The sequence below is a fragment of the Scardinius erythrophthalmus genome, assembly GCF_964197995.2.
Source record: "Scardinius erythrophthalmus genome assembly, chromosome: 9".
NCBI lineage: Eukaryota > Metazoa > Chordata > Actinopteri > Cypriniformes > Leuciscidae > Scardinius > Scardinius erythrophthalmus.
The window spans coordinates 49,302,117-49,321,090 of NC_138229.1; the positions used below are offsets into that span (position 1 = coordinate 49,302,117).

At 39.9% G+C, this 18,974-nt stretch overlaps 1 long non-coding RNA gene across 1 annotated transcript; it reads left to right on the forward strand.

The window, feature by feature from the left end:
• Nucleotides 1-1,863: 1,863 nt before the first annotated feature.
• Nucleotides 1,864-16,239, forward strand: LOC308695756. Its single transcript, XR_014030734.1, has 5 exons — nt 1,864-1,985; nt 2,451-2,592; nt 3,130-3,201; nt 15,141-15,182; nt 15,284-16,239. It is a non-coding gene; the product is annotated as an uncharacterized lncRNA (long non-coding RNA).
• The last annotated feature ends 2,735 nt before the right edge of the window (nt 16,240-18,974 follow it).

Here is an 18,974-nt window from a genome sequence, read left to right on the forward strand (position 1 = left end):
GCCACCGTTTCAAATAAATACCTAGGATTATGTTTATTTTCTTCTAATAGGGTTGAAAAATAAGCAGATCTAGCAGCTTTTAAAGCCTCTCTGTAAGTAATTGAGCTCTCTTTCCATGAAATGCGAAATACCTCTAGTTTTGTTTTCTTCCAGTTGCGCTCCATTTTTCTGGCTGCTCTCTTAAGGGCCCGAGTGTGCTCGTTGTACCACGGCGTTGGACTATTTTCTTTAATCTTCTTTAAGCGCAACGGAGCAACTGTGTCTAAAGTGCTGGAAAAGAGAGAGTTAAACGTTTCTGTTGTAATATCTAGTTCTTCTAAGCTATCTGAGATGCTGAGATGGAATAGGAAGAGAGGACCACTTCTCTATACTGTTTTCTCACTGAGGTGTGTGTGTGTGTGTGTGTGTGTGTGTGTGTGTGTGTGCGTTGGTGCAACCTGATTATGAGGACAAAAACCATGGATACATACCGACTCTATGAGGACATGCCGTAACTACGAGGACAGCACTAATGTCCTCATAAGTCGAGCAGTGTAGAAAGGCTTATCAGGCTGCGCCTAACCACCTCCCGCTTTTTCTCAATATGTCCTTATAAATCCGTTGTACCCGTTTTTCAGTGTGTGCCAGTGTATGCTCAGAGTGTTTAATCTCCCTCTATGTGAAATTCGACGTTACTGCAGTATCATACACATTTCATACACCCACAACCACGCCCAAGCGCGATTCATTGGTGGAACGCTGGAATCCTCGTCAGTGATTGGCTGCTGGAATCCTCGTCAGTGATTGGCTGCATTTCACATCCGTCAAAGTCAGCGCGCCTGCGCCTCTGATCTTCTATCGCAGACGTGTGGTGTGACGGTGTGATTAATCAGAAGATTAATCATCATAATGAAAGATTAATTAGCAGAATTCGAGCGAAGTTGACGAGCTATAGTGGGAGATTTTCATTTTATCACGAGGAAGGTAAGTGCGTTTATTTATATATTCTACCTTTATGGAGTTAAGTGTCATGAGTCAGACAGTTTTAAATAACGTTAGTTACATTACTTTAAACGTGGCCACTAATCGGGCTAATATAAGTCCATAAGCAGTTAAAATGGCGTCTCCAAACAACTTGCACATGCTATTCACGTTTTTTGTTTTGTTTGGTACTTAAACGAAATTCTCTTGTTGTTCATATAGACGCATACAAGTATTAGTATTAGTTGATGAAAGATACATCTCCATGGATGCTTGAGAGAATTAATTAACATTTTGAAATGAATCAAATGTTGTCATCATGATGACTGGTAAAGTTGAGTGGATGAATTTACAGTATAATACAGTAAGATACAGAAATATATGAAATAAACAGAAACGAAACTAATGTAAAAGTATACTTTCATTAATGTAACGTTACTGTCATTAGAATGACTTGGAAAAAATATTTAGTTGATTCATTTTAGGGCTGGATATTAGCAGACATTTTATGATTCCATTCAATTTTAATTCACATGCTGTCGATTCTATTTCCAATTCGATTTTACATTTATTATTTTAATGTAAATCAGGTGTAATACATGTAACATTTTCTAAAACTTTCTCTCTATAGTTATTTTTTCTAAGTAACGAGTTTAGCTTCGTTTGATCTAAGGCGCCACATTAAAGAGTGATAAAATGGTATTAAAATGGACTGAATTTGAAATCGGAGACTGTTTCTTATCAAAAGTAACAAGCCTCAAAACCTCACTTATCAACTTTATGTGTAAAATGTTGTATTTATTGATATAGACTACAGTCTGACAATAATGTACTGTATATAAAGCATCTATCTATCTATCTATCTATCTATCTTTATAAATACATACTAATTATGTTGTCTGGAATGTTTTCAGTCAACATGTTTAGAAAGAAGAGAATAAAACCTGAGCAGGATGCAAAAGAACACATATTGTCGGGCAAAGACAAAGCCTTCATTGAGGGACGACAAATCAACACATTCAAAGGTAAATTGTGCACCACAAGGCAATTTGACTATGTTCAGACTGCAGGCAAATCAAATCATAAAGTAGGCATGCACTTGTAAGAATGAAAAGTAGGCCTATTGCTGGCAGTCTGGACATGATCTTTCACATTCACACATTTTACCCTTGGGTAAGCCGCTCATTTTCATTAAGGTTAAGAGATGAAAAAAAAAAAACTTTAAACAATTTTTTTATTATTATTATTTTAAAATAAATACTTAAAACTATGTATACAGAGAATAGTGTAACCAAATTCAACTAGTAGGCTATATCACAGTGAAAACCAATGCTTGATTTTTTTATTTTTATTTCCTGCACCTCATATTACATTACACAGTTTTACAGGATTTAACTCTTTAAAAGGATAGGTTGGTTAGCTGTGTAACATATAGGTGCACTTGGATTCATGTTTTATTTGTATTATTATATATTATTTTGCCCTTTTAGGGAGAGGTGTGTTTGCACTTGAGCACATTGAACCATCCACCTTTGTTGTTGAATACCGTGGGATTCTCTCTCAAAGTAAACATGTTAAAGATGTACAAGGCAACTACTTGTTTGACTTCACATGGAATGGAACACGTTATTGGTAAGCTGGCTGTTTCTTTTTTGGTTTATTTATTTATTTTTAGTTCATATTCAGAGCAAACTAGTTGCATGTCATTCTAATAAAAACAGTTATGATTATGATGATTATTATTATTACAATATAGGGCTGCACGATTTGGGGAAAATGTCATATTGCGATTGAGGTCAATATTGCAATTGGAATATGCGATTGCGATATAATAAACAAATGGTTTCATGAGTCAACTTGCTTGGATCTAAAGCAAAATGCACACACAGAATAGTGATAATTCTGAAATGTGTATTTCTCAACTCAAACTAGCAACAACAACTAAATGATTGATAACATCTAAGCCATTGATGTCTGGATATAAATAAATCCATGATGACAATATGATGCAGATTATTTAAAACAATTCTGCATGTCTGCTTTGTGCACGACGGATCCATGAAAGGGACACTAGATATTTAGACTTTGGTTGATACTAGAATTAGTTGCGGTGACCAATTGGCAAACATCCTTGCCTCAGTGTTGTACCTGTCTTTCTCATAATTACAGGAATTGTGTGACGAGACATCAGTGGCTGTGACTGAATGCAGTGTGAATCCTTCCTCATCAGTGAAACAGAAAGTAAGTGAGCGCATGTTCCTTCATTGTTTTCTTCTCTTTGACACAGGCAATGTTAAGTGTAGGATGGTTGGGCATCATACTAGACTGGCTGACGTGGACTGTCGTCTTAAAGACGCTGTTGTGACATCTCAAATTCGAGTAAAATGTACCTTGCTCGGTTCATTCATTTTCATAACTCGTGCGTTGGGGGATGGGCATGACACTGACCTGAAATGTAAGGACAGTTCTTCCCTACGAGGACCGTCATGTCAGGGATAGGGTTTGAGGAAAAGATGTTGCTTTGGGTATGTGCCGGCTGCTTCTTTATGTGGATAAGCTGTAGACCCAATATGCACACTTTTCAATCTGGATATGCTTTGTGACTTTCAGTCACAGAGACGTAAACAGTTAAGGCCCATTCACACCAACCATAACTGTGTTAGGGTCCAACCAGCAGACGGTAATGTTCTGTTTATTGTGATCGCATCTTTGACTGCTGCTTATATACTGAAGCATGTTATAGCAGAATTGATTCCGATTGGCTGTCAATTAAGCAATGTATCGCAATACAAAAATGCAACAATATATATTGTGGAAAGTGACAATATGTATTGTGTATAGTACACCCAAAATAAAAATTACTGTGTGAGGGGAAACAATCAAGTTTACAGAGTTCGTGTCAATACTACATTAAACTACTATATATATATATATATATATATATAAAATAATATAATGCAGTGGGGGAATATTTGTGGGTCCTGATAATGCCAAATGTCTTTTGTTACCAGTGAAAAGTGGCCTACATTAATTTAAATATATCTAGTTGGTGACAGAGTGCAAGCATATTTGTCTAAAACAGGGTTCACCAATCTCGGTCCTGGAGGGCCGCTGTCCTGCAGAGTTTAGCTCCAACCCCAATTAAACGCACCTGAACCAGCTAATCAAGGTCTAACTAGGCATACTAGAAACTTTCAAACAGGTGTGTTGGAGCTGGTTGGAGCTAAACTCTGCAGGGACAGGGGCCCTCCAGGACCGAGATTGGTGAACCCTGGTCTAAAACAAATCTGTTAGCCTATTCATTTCCTCCCCCAATGTTTTGCAAATTAGGCATTTTAATCAACAGTTAAAAAAAAAAGTTACCCTTTTACCACGTCTTGGAGTATCTCTATAATATCGTATCGTGATATGTATCGAATCGTGACATGAGGGTATCGTTACACCCCTACTGCCAATGTTTCTAGCGTTTCTCAGCTGGTAAAATCGTTCTGAAAGTGATTTTTTTGTTTTTGTTTCTCTGTGGTGTTATCGTGTAAGCTGTGGTGTAGACTCTGCTATTCTTTAATACTGAGAGGATTTTTTAGGCCTATAATTTAGTAGATATATAGTTTTTAGTTTGAACAGTCCTTTTTTAGTTGGTAAAATTCATCCTGTCCTCAGCTAGCGGTGAGGGGTTTGCGTTTAGGGAGATTTTCTTGTCTAATATCTGCATTTTAGGGGGGAAAGCATAAACAACATCTGCGTTCATACTAGGGATGTCAATTTTCACAAATTCCCATGATCGATCGTCGTTTAAATTAACGATCAATTAATCGATTAATCGTTAGCCTTAATACTGCGATATGCGTCACCTGCAGTGGCTATGAGAGCATGACAGGGTCTGCAAATGCTGCTCAAAACGCTATGTTCCTCACCAAATCAATTAGAATAGTTTTCAATATAAATAAAGGGCTAGTAGGATTGTAAAATGTTTCGATGTGATTGATAATTAAATTAATTATTTAATAATCAAATATAACTACTAATACAACGTGTCACCAACGCCGCCTCATATGCGCTTAGAATGTGTGACCGTTGTGGACGCGCTCTTCCTGGAACAACTGCACGCGCTGAATGAATCTGCTACCATTAAACTGGAGCACTTTGCTAGCACGTTATTTATCTAAAAAAAACGCATCCTATATGAGATTAATCCGATATATTCAGGGCTTGAATTTCGGCACGGGATTGCGGGTATTGCGCATATTTTGTATCATTCCCGCAGGTCTCCCATTTATAATGCGGGAAATTCCCGCAAACATTGATTCACTTTAGCATGTAGGTTGTATTAGTAAATTAATCCACACAGATTGTAAAATCAAATCAGTCATTTTAAAACTGTCTGCGAGACGCAATTTCACAAACGTGTGAAACGAGTGATTCAGCGGCGCTGCGTCTTCTATCTCTCGTCTCTCATATGGGTTGCACAAGGTAATTGTTAAGCGCGCAGCAGGCGGCGATAATACACTCTCGCATTTCGGGAGTCGGGATAGACGGAATTGTCACTTGCATAATCGGGCCAGCATTGCATCACGAGTAACTAAAGTTTACCATTTGCACATCTTTTTAAGTCTCACCAGTTTAAACCTCCTCACAAACAGCTCGCGGGTAACAAAAGTTATTTTTCGTGGATTATATCGCTTAAACAGTCAAAAACATAAGAAAATTATGTCAATTTCGGTCTTAGTGATATCCTCTAAACACAGTCGGTTGTTATGTCTTAAGCATAAATCGCACGTGACCGTATAATCAATGAAAACAGGATCCGTGCATTAGCTCTTAAAGCAGGGCTCAGTAGTTTCGGGATTTCTTCGCTGTATTCTCGCTTTTTGCTCACAGGTTTCTCTCTAGAGCTCCCCCCACAGCTTCGGAATAGATATTTGACAACACTGTTGTAAAAACTCTTTGGCGATTCTCAGACACCAGAGGCTAGTAGATCAACGACATCAAAGCAGATGGGACATTCTTTAAAACGTCTTCTTCATTCGGGTTCGAACAGCGTGAGGGAGCGCAATAAGGACAGCATTTTAGCAGATTTCTTTTGGCCGTAAAGCAATTGTTTACATCGCGAGACCTGATATCACGCGAGACTTCCTGACGCGGCGGCCGCGGCCCGCCGGCTTAAAGTTGCAAGTGCGGATTTTCCGCTCACGGGCACCAGGGGGGTGCGAGACAACCACCATTCAACCCGAAATAAGTAATATAACCATTCCAATGACTCCGAAGCTGTTCAGTTAAGGTAAAAAAGTTACTTAGTTCACCTTTAAAGGGACAGCAGCCATTTGTCTGTCATTAATTTGTTTGTCAAAACAACAAAACATAGCTTTAATTTTAAGGAATCAGGATTGATAGCCTATGTATTTAATTTAATCAGGACTAAAATACTACCTAGTGTTATTTTACATTTGATTACTTTTTTCAGTCTCTGCGCAGTATTTCTGAATACTAGTTTTAGACCTAAGCAAAAACTTCTCTTTTTTTCTCTTTATTGGTATCTTTATTCTATTGTATTTATTTGTGCTACTTTTTTCAATTTAATTCAAAGATTGAAATCAAGCTTCCTTGAGCTGTGTAAATTCTTAAGAACAAAATTACCCCATTGTAAAAATGCAATGAGTAAGCCTACATTTAGGCGAGATAAATGTAAAAAAGAAAAAGTCTAAACTCCCCCCTCAAATTAAAAATCCCCCCCATAAGAATCACCTAAGGGGGGATTTCCCCCCCATTTTCCAAAATGAAATTCAGGCACTGTTATTCAAAATAAACATAATATTACAAATTATATCTGCACAAAATGACGCAAATTCATTCACAAGTGAACTTGAACTAAGTTACGTGCCATTCATTCAGAACTACTCATGTTGTGGATGTGGACGCGGTCTTCCTGGAGCAACGCGGCATGGCAACTAAACCCAAATAATTCACAATGTTTTATTACAATATTGTTCTCTTTTAGGGATGTCAATTTTCTCAAATTCCCATGATCGATCGTCATTTAAATTAATGATCAATTAATCGATTAATCGTTAGCCGTAATACTGCCATATGCGTCTACTGCAGTGGCTATGGCCAACAGCATGACAGGGTCTGCAAATGCTGCTAAAAACGCTATGTTCCTCACCAAATCAATAATGGTTATAAATATAAATAAAGGGCTAGTAGGATTGTAAAAATGTTTTATGTGATTGCTAATTAAATTAATTATTCAAACTACTAATACAACGTGTCACCAACGCCTCGTATGCGCTTAGAATGTGTGACAGTTGTGGACGCGCTCTTCCTGGAACAACTGCACGCGCTGAATGAATCTGCTACCGTTAAACTGGAGCACCTTGCTAGCACATTATTTATCTAAAAGAAATGCATCCTATATGAGATTAATCAGATATATTCAAAATAAACATAATATTACAAATTATATCTGCACAAAATGACGCAAATTCATGCACAAGTGAACTTGAACTATTACGTGCCATTAATTCAGAACTACTCATGTTGTGGACGCACTTTTCCTGGAGCAACGCGACACGGCAACTAAACCCAAATAATTCACAATGTTTTATTACAATATTGTTCTCTTTATAATGTTATGTAATATTACAGTCCCAATAGTCGTTATTAGTCGTGCACTGCCGTTTGAGCTGCGCGCGCTGAAGCTGACGCTTTACTACAGAGTTAATTCTTAACCAAATGCATCCAATATGAGATAAATCAGATATAGATAGGCCTACAGAAAAGAAACAGTATTACAACTTACATTTGCACAAAACAAAAGGCTGCGAATGCAGACGCAAACTTATAGTCATGATGAAGGTGTAAAATGGTCCCAAACATAACTCCGGCGCGCTCGCTTTACATGTTTCGCGGTTGAGCAGCGCGCACGCGCATGAAGACCTGCTTAATCGATGATCAATAAGTTGTATCGATTAAATGTATTATCGACAATTATTCGATCGTCGATTAATCGTTGACATCCCTAGTTCATACTAATTTGTTAAAGGGACACTCCATATCACGTGATGCTTTGCGTGAGGTTGTTGACAAATGACAGGCTGATCCGTCGTCCACGTTGGTGTGCGTCATTACGCATGAACCAAGGCTGATATTGTGGAGAGAGAGAGACGCACGGCACAGTGGTTTCGAGGGGAGAGAGAGAGACGCACAGAGAGACGCGAGTTTTGAAGAATACACAGAGAATAATGGATCATCAGAGATTGAGAAACATGGATCTAAATCAAGCGCTGGCCTTTTTTGATGCCATGGAGGATGATGGATTTTCTGGAGAAGAGAGCTTTTTGACTGATGAGGAACTAGATTACCAGGATGGTCTAGACCCTGCTGAAGAGTAAGTTCCATTTATTTATTTACTGTAAAAGTATATATAAAAAAAAAACTAATATGATAAAATATAAATTTTCTAAATATGTAAAAATAAGTTCTGTAAAAGTAGTATTTCGTTTTTCTATGTTTGTTAAAGAGTAGTAAGAGTTGTGGATTACACTTTGTCTCTCAGCCATTGTTTGTCTGAGTTTACCTAGAGATACAAACAAAGGATAGTGGGGGGTTGGTCACACCTTTTGGCTGGGGAGAGAATGTCTCAAGGATGTTGTAGTGGGGGGTTGGTCACACCTTTTAGCTGTGGAGAGAATGTCTCAAGGATGTTGTAGTGGGGGGTTGGTCACACCTTTTAGCTGTGGAGAGAATGTCTCAAGGATGTTGTAGTGGGGGGTTGGTCACACCTTTTAGCTGTGGAGAGAATGTCTCAAGGATGTTGTAGTGGGGGGTTGGTCACACCTTTTGGCTGGGGAGAGAATGCTCATATTATAGCTGTGGTGGGTTGGGGGTACAGTAGCAATCTCAGCCATTGTTATCTTATGTGAGAAATCAAATACAAAAACACTAATTGATCTGATATGTATGATCTAATATTTTGCTTTATTTGTTTTACAGTCATGATAATGAAGAAGACACCAGCCCACCCACCCGAGCCAGACAGGAAAGCTCCCATTCTTCCGCTGAGGAGGGCCCTTCCACTTCTGCTGCAGTATCCCAGCAGCTGCCAGGAATAGGTCATGGACGGCTGCAGTCACGGTCTAGAGGGAGAGCGCGGTCAAGGTCAAGATCCAGATCCGGCAGCTTGAGGGGTCGACAGAGTCCTGAATCCACAAGGTCAAGATCTAGATCACCACAGCCAGCAGCCCCAACTCCATCATGGAACAGTGAGAGTCAGCCAGACATCCCTCCAGTGCCCAAAAGGTTCGTCCCAACAAGAAAGCCAGGACATCAGCTCAGCCCCACATCCATCTACACACCATTGGACCTTTTCAAACTTTTTGTCAGTGACAGTGCAGCAACCACTTTGTGTAATAACATAAACACAAACGCTGCAAAAAACATTGCCAATGGCAAAAAATATTCCTGGAAAAACTTCACTGTTGAAGAATTTTTCAAATATTTAGGACTGACTTTCTTTTTTGCACTGGTGAGACTGACAAATATCCGGCACTACTGGAGGACAAACACCATTTTCAGCCAACAGTTTCCCCACTCAGTGATGGCACGTGCAGGTATCAGGTCATTTCCTGGAACATCCACATGAGCAACCCTGATGAAGATGTCCACAATGACCGGAAGAGAGGGACACCAGCTTATGACCGGCTGTTTCGTCTGAAGCCCCTTTTAGATGACATCAAACATGCATGCAGAGCATTTTATCACCCACGGCAGAACCTTTCAGTGGACGAGAGGATGGTGGCAACAAAGGTTCACACTGGCATGACCCAGTATATGAAGGCGAAGCCAACTAAGTGGGGCTTCAAACTTTTTGTGCTGGCAGACAGCAGCATTGGGTACACTTTAGACTTTGCTGTATACACGGGGAAGTCTGTGTTTGCTTCTGGTGAGGGACTGGCAAACGACTCGGTTATGTCCTTCATGAACAAATCATCCCTAGGGAGTGGCTACAATGTGTATGTAGACAACTTCTACACAAGTCCAAAGCTATTCATGGATCTCTACAGCATGAACTTTGGAGCATGTGGCACCTACAGGGGCAACAGACGAGGATGCCCCCGCACAACCACAAATGCCATGAACAAAAAGGATCCTAGGGGCACCATCAGGTGGATCCGTGACGGCCCTCTGGTTTTTGTAAAGTGGATGGACACTCTGGAAGTCTCTGTCTGCTCCACAATTCACCCGGCCTTCTCTGGCACACCTAAGATGGCCGACACAGCAGCAGTGCTCGAGTGAAGCTCCTTAAATCTCAGTCTGCTAAATGCGCTAATCAATTAACTTTCCTGCATATCTATCCCACGTTAAGTTCTGAGTGTTACCTCCTTTTTGTGACTTTTTGGATGGTCACTAATACAAATTGTTTACTTGATCATTTCACCTGTGCTTCGCTATGGAACAAAACGCAACTAACGCATTCATTTTGAACGCTCTTCAACAACTTAAGCGAGAGATGTTCACGTATTTTGACCCGAAACTTGACAACCTGCAAACAGCTGCCGATGCGTTGCAGTCTTCCCTTAAATCACTCGGGGATCAAGTAGGCGAGCTCGAATTTAGAGTCAGTTCAAATCAGGATAACATAACTGATCTAGAGCAATGCGTTGAGACGCTGGAGAAGCAAAATGCTTTCTTGCTACAGAAAGCCGAGGACGCCGAAAATCGGAGCAGAGCCCTAAATCTTCACTTCATTCACGTTCCTGAGCGAGCTGAAGGCACTGATAAAATCGGCTTTATTGGACGTCTACTCACTCTTCTATTTGGCGAAGCCAGCTTTCCCATTCCACCTGTGATCGAGCGCGCTCATCGCACTCCTGGAGCCTCCTCCAAAGGGAATTCCAAAGCTGGTTCAAGACCAATTTTGGCAAAGTTTGGCACCAGTGAATATCATGAGGCCCAAAACGCCTGGACTTCTTTTGGAAAAATGTAAATAGTTTTGGTTCTGTTCAAGTTATTATGTTTATTCCTGTGCTCCAGGACTCCAAAGTCATGAACAAACTGTTTTCCAGAGGAAATTTGCTTAGCTTTTATTTATTTGTGTGTGATTTCAATAAATGTTTGAGTGATTCAATTTCCGTTTTATTTTTTCATTTGTCTTTGTGGTCCCATAACTTATTTTACAGTCAGGTGACATCAATGCAACACAAATATGCTGAAAGTTCAATTTGTCATGAAAAAAAAAAGAGGTGTGTCAATTGTCTGTGCACAAAAGGGTTGATGTTTTACAAGCTTTTTTTTGTAAATAACACCAGACGGAAAATTAATTAAAAAAAAAACCCTTAGGTCTTTGAGGGTTAAAGGGTTATGTAAGATTGTGGCCAAAACTGGTACTGCAATCACTTTCAAATTACTGTACCCCCTTCCCCCTCCTCCCTGACTCGAGGTTGCCAGATAGGCTGCAGGATCCAGCAGGAACGTAGGCTGCTACAAGAAGTGGTGACTAGAGCAGAGCTGGCAACCCGGATGCCGCAACACTACTGACTCCGGGATTGGTAGATAGGTGGAGGGTGTTTGTCCCGCCATAGTCTTATCTGATCGGTGAGTAGCCGAATGTAGACGAACTGCTGCGCGTGTGACAGGGCGCATGTTTAACTGAAGAACAGAGAGAGAGAGAGAGAGAGAGAGAGAGAGAGAGAGAGAGAGAGAGAGAGAGAGAGAGAGAATGCAAGCAAGTGCACACCATTTCGAAACAAAAACGAGGAGTAATTCAATAATTAGTTCGCAAAGTAACTCTTCACTAGAAATTGTGTGAAATGATTTCCAGGCGGTAGCGTAGAGTGGAGCTCAATTCTAGTCTATATTGATGGGCGGAGTAGTGGGAGTGGCCTGCGGAGCTGAGCATTGCAATGCACTATGGGTATTGTCTACAATCCACAAGCACTAAAGTCATTTTCTGCCTTTTATCGGCCAAGAAGGACCCAAATTAGAAATGTATGCTACTATTCTACTACATATATGACCCACTTTCAATACACATCCAGTGCATCCTCAAACTGACGACAAAACCTCATACAGTTACGCGCACACTTTGGAGACTGTCTTGTTTTCAATGCAAGGGTAGTAAGGAACTGGGGTCCGTTCTTCGTACGCCACTCAGTTAGTGGGATTTGATTGTGGATGATTTGGCATGATCTTGGATTGTTTGGTTCTTCAGTGCTCATCCTGGACTTGCTGTCATAGTGTTCCTATAGTGGTCCGTAACTTAAACCTGCTCGGAAGCTTATTTCATGTAAACCGGATTAGATTGCATCTTTTTAAGTGGGGTTGATTCTTAAAATATGTCCCAACCACTGCTAATTTATTACAAGAGTTCCTTACTGAAACTAATTTAAAACTGACAAAAGTAATTTAAAATAATAATAATGATATAAAAATTAATTTGAAAATAATGTGGTGAACGCCTGTGTACGAGTCAAAAGAAGTATACTTTGCAAGGCTGTGCATTCGACTGTGGTAAAAATTCGACTGTGGTATACTTCTGGCTTTAGTCTGGTGTTGGTTGTCTAGTCATAGCCAATGCAGACTGTGCATAGCACTTTAATAACACAAGATTTTGGCCAAATGTTTTAAACCAAAAACAAACTAAGCTCCCAAAACACAAATCTAACATTCGCTGGTCCAAAACATCGTAAATCTATTTGAGCTTGATTGACACATGAAGTGTCTGGCCATACATCATTTTATTTATTTGTTATTTTTGAACTAATTTCTTGAATGGCAGCAGTTAACCTGCAATTTTAGCTGGTTTCAAAACACCTGGATATTACCTGCCATGGTGACATTTCCTCAGATAAACTTCTGAGATCCAAAAGCTAATGCCAGCATATTGACATGGTGACTAATAAATTGTGTGCGCATATATTTTAGATATTTATTTGAGAAAAAGGATACATGTTGATTTTGGGTTCATGTTTTATTTTTTATCTTCCACAGTAATTCAGTGTAAAGTGGTCCTTTTCGTGTTACACAGGACCAGAGACTAGTTTTCCCTGTGTGCTTATCTGCTGATATTTCACATTGTAGCCACAACGACATCTGTTTCTAGTTAAGTGTATCATGTTGATCGAAAAACACATCGTTTTTGTTCTGCTGGTTAATGTTTACCACGACTTAATGAAATAAACGAACAGGTCTATATTGTTTCTCAAGCTGTCACGGGGTGCTACGACAATTCCCTTACTATGTCTAACATTAGTTCTTTGTGGACGGAAGGCAAATTTAAAAGACTGACTCCTTTCAGTTTCAGTTCTCCAGGACCATAGCAGCATCAATTCTAAAACACCTCAGGCTGGTCCACAGAACTGCCATTGTCTTTGCTGAATGCCATCTTCCAATCGAACACCCCCCCCCCATGCCTTGGGATCACGTGACAAGCCATAGAGACACACACACCACACACACACATGGAACTTTCCATGAAACTCTTCAGAGTAAACTCTTTAAATGTTGATATGTATTCCTATGTTCCTCAAAGTGTTCTAATCCTCGTCGCGAGACGAAGGAGATTTTTGGTAAGGGACTGTGATAAACGTTATGGTTCCATGCATTTTAATTCCCCGAGCATAATATCATATTTTGCCCCCTCGTGATTCCACACGTGGGCCGAGCTGCATTAACACACATAGGCAAGAGAGCAAAAGTTCAGCGGCAGCATGAACTTTCAGTCCTGGTCACACACACACGCACACACACACAGAAACCCACATGGATCCTACCACGCGTGATCGAAATCATTTGGTACAATGTTTAAATGTATTTTCTTGATGTGTGCATGATCCCTTGTCCCAAATACTATGCCTATATAACTTTATTGGTTTGTAATCAATGTGATGTGACTATAATCGTGTATCTGTGTGTAATTATGTCATAGCAGTGCCATTCATGGTATCGTCTTGTTCCAGATATCCCAACGGTCTCGAATGTTTAACGCAACATATCAGAGGATGAATTGTTTTATTAATACCAGTGATATTAATGTTACGAACGAATCTATCGTTCCAATTTCTAAGAGGAAGGGGGGTATAGATCTCGAAACGTCAGGAGGTGTGCCCGATCCGTTGTTAAAGACGGTTGGCCCACGTCCGTGAGAGGGCGTGAGTTTTGGCCCCTTCAAAATATCATGCTTCCCTTCTCTCTGTGTGCTTTGCTTTTACTTTTGCTCCTACTCTCCTCTCCTCCCCTGGCAACGCTTCTCCAGGACCCTCGGGAAAGGCTTTGGACCTTCTCCTCTGACCAACACATGGTCGAGTAGCTGCCTTGTCTTTGCAACCAAGATTTCCGACCTCTCCCATCCCGGGAGACGAACTTTCTCTGTAATAGTACATTTCAGTGAGCCTTTTCAAGCTTCGCGCGACACCGGAAGACGCAGCAGAACAGGACACGCGCACGCGCGCGCTCCCTCTTCTTCAGCCTGACCAGAAAGAGCACAGAAACTTGCAAGTAAAGCTACATTGTCTGATAAAAGCTGTTTTTCCCGGTGTCTCGTAACTTTAGGTTTCTGTATGTAACAATTACTAGCTTTCCACTTTCTTTTTATCTTTCTTTCATTTCATGTTACTTCTGATCACGTATTTTTATTGTTTGGTTTTCTGTTTGTTTGTTTGTTTATTGTGTGCATTTTTACGTACGTTTATGTTCATAGATCATATAATCATAGTTTTGCATTTATTAAAATTCATAAATACTTTTCACTGTCTTTGTGTTTGAAAACCCACCATTCTAAAGTCACTGAAATAAAAGATCTTAAGCTACAAGCTCGATATTAGACTACAGTTAGTAGTTTAAATTTATAAACTCAGAAAGTTGGGTGTCCGTGGCCAGGACATGAAACTCTCTTGAAGTTTGTGAATATCTCTTCTTGACTGTAATGATTTTACATTTATTTCGCGGGACGAATTAAATGTCGGTCAGACCAGTCACAGAACAAGATAGTCTCGATAATTGATAAATTGAATGTACATGCGACTTATGAATTATGACCATGAGACATAAATATTAATATTCCCAAGATTCCCCATATTCTTGAGCTAAGTCATATTTACCCAGAGTCGTATTCGTTACAACATGGTCCGAAACTGTTTGGATTGTAGGGCTGGAATACATTTTAATTGTTGTTTTTTACCCCTCAGGAAAAAGCCAAATGAATCAGGATGAAACTGAGAACTCCAGAGGTATTTAAACATTTGGGTATATTAAAGTTATTCCATGTATATACATATAGGTGTATAGGTATACATATGTGTATGTATATGTTTGTTTGTTTGTTTTACAGAGACCAAATTGAGGAGAATTGTGAAAAGGCCATGGAGCCCAAATGAAGTGAATGCTGTCATGAAACATTTCAGAGTCCATATTTCAAAGGGACACCTTGCAACAAAGGCAGAGTGTGAGCAGTGCAAGACTGCAGAGGACCCTGTTCTGAGAGAAAGAACGGCCCAAAATATAAGGGATTTCGTGAGGAACCGAGGTTTGATGTTGAAAAAGAAATCTTCTTAGAGTTCTTCGAGAGATCAGTGTTGCCTTCCATTAAAGGTTGTATCAGCGATTTCAGGCCCAATAAAGGCCCAAATATAAATGATCACATTCATCTCATTTTTCCTAACGATCCGCTAGCTGGCCGCCCCATAAGCATGCCATCCAAAAACCGCGTCTCTGTAGGCAGCCTAGGCTCTGAGATCTGCACACAAAAGGTGGGGGTGTTGTGGTGTGAGATTTTGCGGTGATTGGTTGGAACTGTTGGTGATTGGTTGGAACACTGTTTATTTTGATTTTGGTGGTTGGTGAAACCCATTGTTTTTGTGTGCAGATCTCGGCGCCTAGGCTGCCTACAGAGACGCGTTTTTTGGATGGCATGCTTATGGGGCGGCCAGCTAGCGGATCGTTAGGAAAGATTAGATGAATGTGATCATTTATGTTTGGGCCTTTTTTGGGCGTGAAATCGCTGATACAACCTTTAATGTCTGTGGGTTTTGTTCTCAAAAGTGTTGTTGGGCCAGAAGAGTGTTCAAGACATCCTTTTATTTACTTTTATTAAAACACTGTTTTGAAAGAAATGTACAAAAACATGCATTTACTGGAAGGCAATTTAATTTGGTTTTATTTTCAGTGTGTTGTTGAGGTCATTTTGAGGCACACTCCCTCATGCACTTTAGTCCCATAATGGTTAGAGAGGCACCGATTACAATTTTCTAGGCCGATTCCGATTTTTCCGAGTTTGACCTGCCGATTCCGATTTTTTATTTATTTTTTTTTTTTTTTATAAAACACCATATACTTCTACCCAAACTGAATAATAAAAACAAGTTTAAATGGGTGAATTTTCTATAAATATTTTTGAGTCTTCTTCATTTTCTTTTCTGACATAGCCTACTCCAGTTCTTGTTAAAACACACTAGACATGCAAATTCTGTGCATTTTGGGCACTTTTTGTGTGAAATCATTTATTTTGCCCATCAAAAAAAGTGTGCTTTCACTTTAATTGAGTGTGAGCAGCGCAGCAAAAATAGACTCTGCGCCGAAACCGCTTCATTGCTGCTCACTCTAACATGCACGCCGAAAAAAATACGCGCCTCTCACGCTTGCGGTGTGAAACTGACGTAATTCACAAGGTTTTCTACATGTGTGTTCCGTGTGCACGTGTGATGCTGATGTTGCGCGATGTTAATCATGCGGCACCCGAGTGTGTTTGACCGGTATAAAATCGGCAAGTGTCAGACTGACCGGCCGATCGGCGGTCATGACCGATCACGTGAAAATCGGCCAATTCCGGTCCCAAGCCGATCAATCGGTGCATCTCTAATAATGGCCTTATTAGATCTCAGTTGTTGAGCCTTTTTTTTACCATTTGCAAAATAAAAATTGCCCTTTCAGTTTAATTTTGTTAGTTTTTATTGGCTGTCTAGTTGCATTTCTTCATCTAATTGCCCTTTAACTAGTCTTCTATGAAGTGTAAAACTTGCTGATCTTTGTTCACTGAATTTTCTCCAACCAGGTTCATTTTGCACCACATGTGTATATGTTGGTTGATATAGCAACAGCACATTGTAGCACTATTTCCTTAGGTGTGCGTATTACTTTTACAGGTTTAGTGGCAGCAAAAAGATGCACAATCATTTGTGAATTCACTCTTTAATGTAGAATAGTTGATTTGGTTTAGTATGGTTAACTCTAATACAGGTACTCCTGCTATGTGTGGAGTTAATAGTGATGTCCATTTAAACCCAGTTTGTCCTCATAATCAAGGGTTAGTTAGGGTTGTGTGTGTGTGTGTGTGTGAGAGGTCCAGTTAAACCCAAAATGTCCTCATAATCAAGGGTTAGTTAGGGTTGTGTGTGTTTGAGAGGTCCAGTTAAACCCAAAATGTCCTCATAATCAAGGGTTAGTCAGGGTTGTGTGTGTTTGAGAGGTCCAGTTAAACCCAAAATGTCCTCATAATCAAGGGTTAGTAAGGGTTGTGTGTGTTTGAGAGTGTGTGTGTTTGAGAGGTCCAGTTAAACCCAAAATGTCCTCATAATCAAGGGTTAGTCAGGTGTTTGTGTGTGTTTGAGAGTGTGTGTTTGAGAGGTCCAGTTAAACCCAAAATGTCCTCATAATCAAGGGTTAGTTAGGGTTGTGTGTGTGTGAGAGGTCCAGTTAAACCAAAAATGTCCTTATAATCAAGGGTTAGTCAGGTGTTTGTGTGTGTTTGAGAGTGTGTGTGTGTGAGAGGTCCAGTTAAACCCAAAATGTCCTCATAATCAAGGGTTAGTTAGGGTTGTGTGTGTTTGAGAGGTCCAGTTAAACCCAAAATGTCCTCATAATCAAGGGTTAGTAAGGGTTGTGTGTGTTTGAGAGTGTGTGTGTGAGAGGTCCAGTTAAACCCAAAATGTCCTCATAATCAAGGGTTAGTCAGGTGTTTGTGTGTGTTTGAGAGTGTGTGTGTGAGAGGTCCAGTTAAACCCAAAATGTCCTCATAATCAAGGGTTAGTTAGGGTTGTGTGTGTTTGAGAGTGTGTGTGTGTGAGAGGTCCAGTTAAACCCAAAATGTCCTCATAATCAAGGGTTAGTAAGGGTTGTGTGTGTTTGAGAGTGTGTGTTTGAGAGGTCCAGTTAAACCCAAAATGTCCTCATAATCAAGGGTTAGTCAGGTGTTTGTGTGTGTTTGAGAGTGTGTGTTTGAGAGGTCCAGTTAAACCCAAAATGTCCTCATAATCAAGGGTTAGTTAGGGTTGTGTGTGTGTGAGAGGTCCAGTTAAACCAAAAATGTCCTCATAATCAAGGGTTAGTCAGGTGTTTGTGTGTGTTTGAGAGTGTGTGTGTGTGAGAGGTCCAGTTAAACCCAAAATGTCCTCATAATCAAGGGTTAGTAAGGGTTGTGTGTGTTTGAGAGTGTGTGTGTGAGAGGTCCAGTTAAACCCAAAATGTCCTCATAATCAAGGGTTAGTCAGGTGTTTGTGTGTGTTTGAGAGTGTGTGTGTGAGAGGTCCAGTTAAACCCAAAATGTCCTCATAATCAAGGGTTAGTTAGGGTTGTGTGTGTTTGAGAGTGTGTGTGTGAGAGGTCCAGTTAAAGGGTCATGAAACCCCCCTCTTTCAGCTCAAGTCTAGCTCACAATCTTTTTGAAAAATGCAACTTAATTGGGGGCGTGGTGGCTGTGAGAAGAAGGGAGGGGAGTGGGTGTGGTCAAAGCCCAAAGTGGCCAATGCATATCGACTGTCACTAAAAATCAATGGTAAAACGTGAGGAAATGCTAGATTTTTTATAGCTGGCCAAGTTAAAGTCTAATATATACATAATAACCTACTACAGTAATCATAATTCTATTTAAAACATATAAATGAACATGCATATGTATAATTATGCCTTTATAAAATATATATTTGTTTACACACTATAAATGCGTATATTTGAAATAATTAATTTTCCGCTTAAAAAAAAAAAAACGTTCCATACAGATCTATGCGCCCCCTAAACCCACATAATAA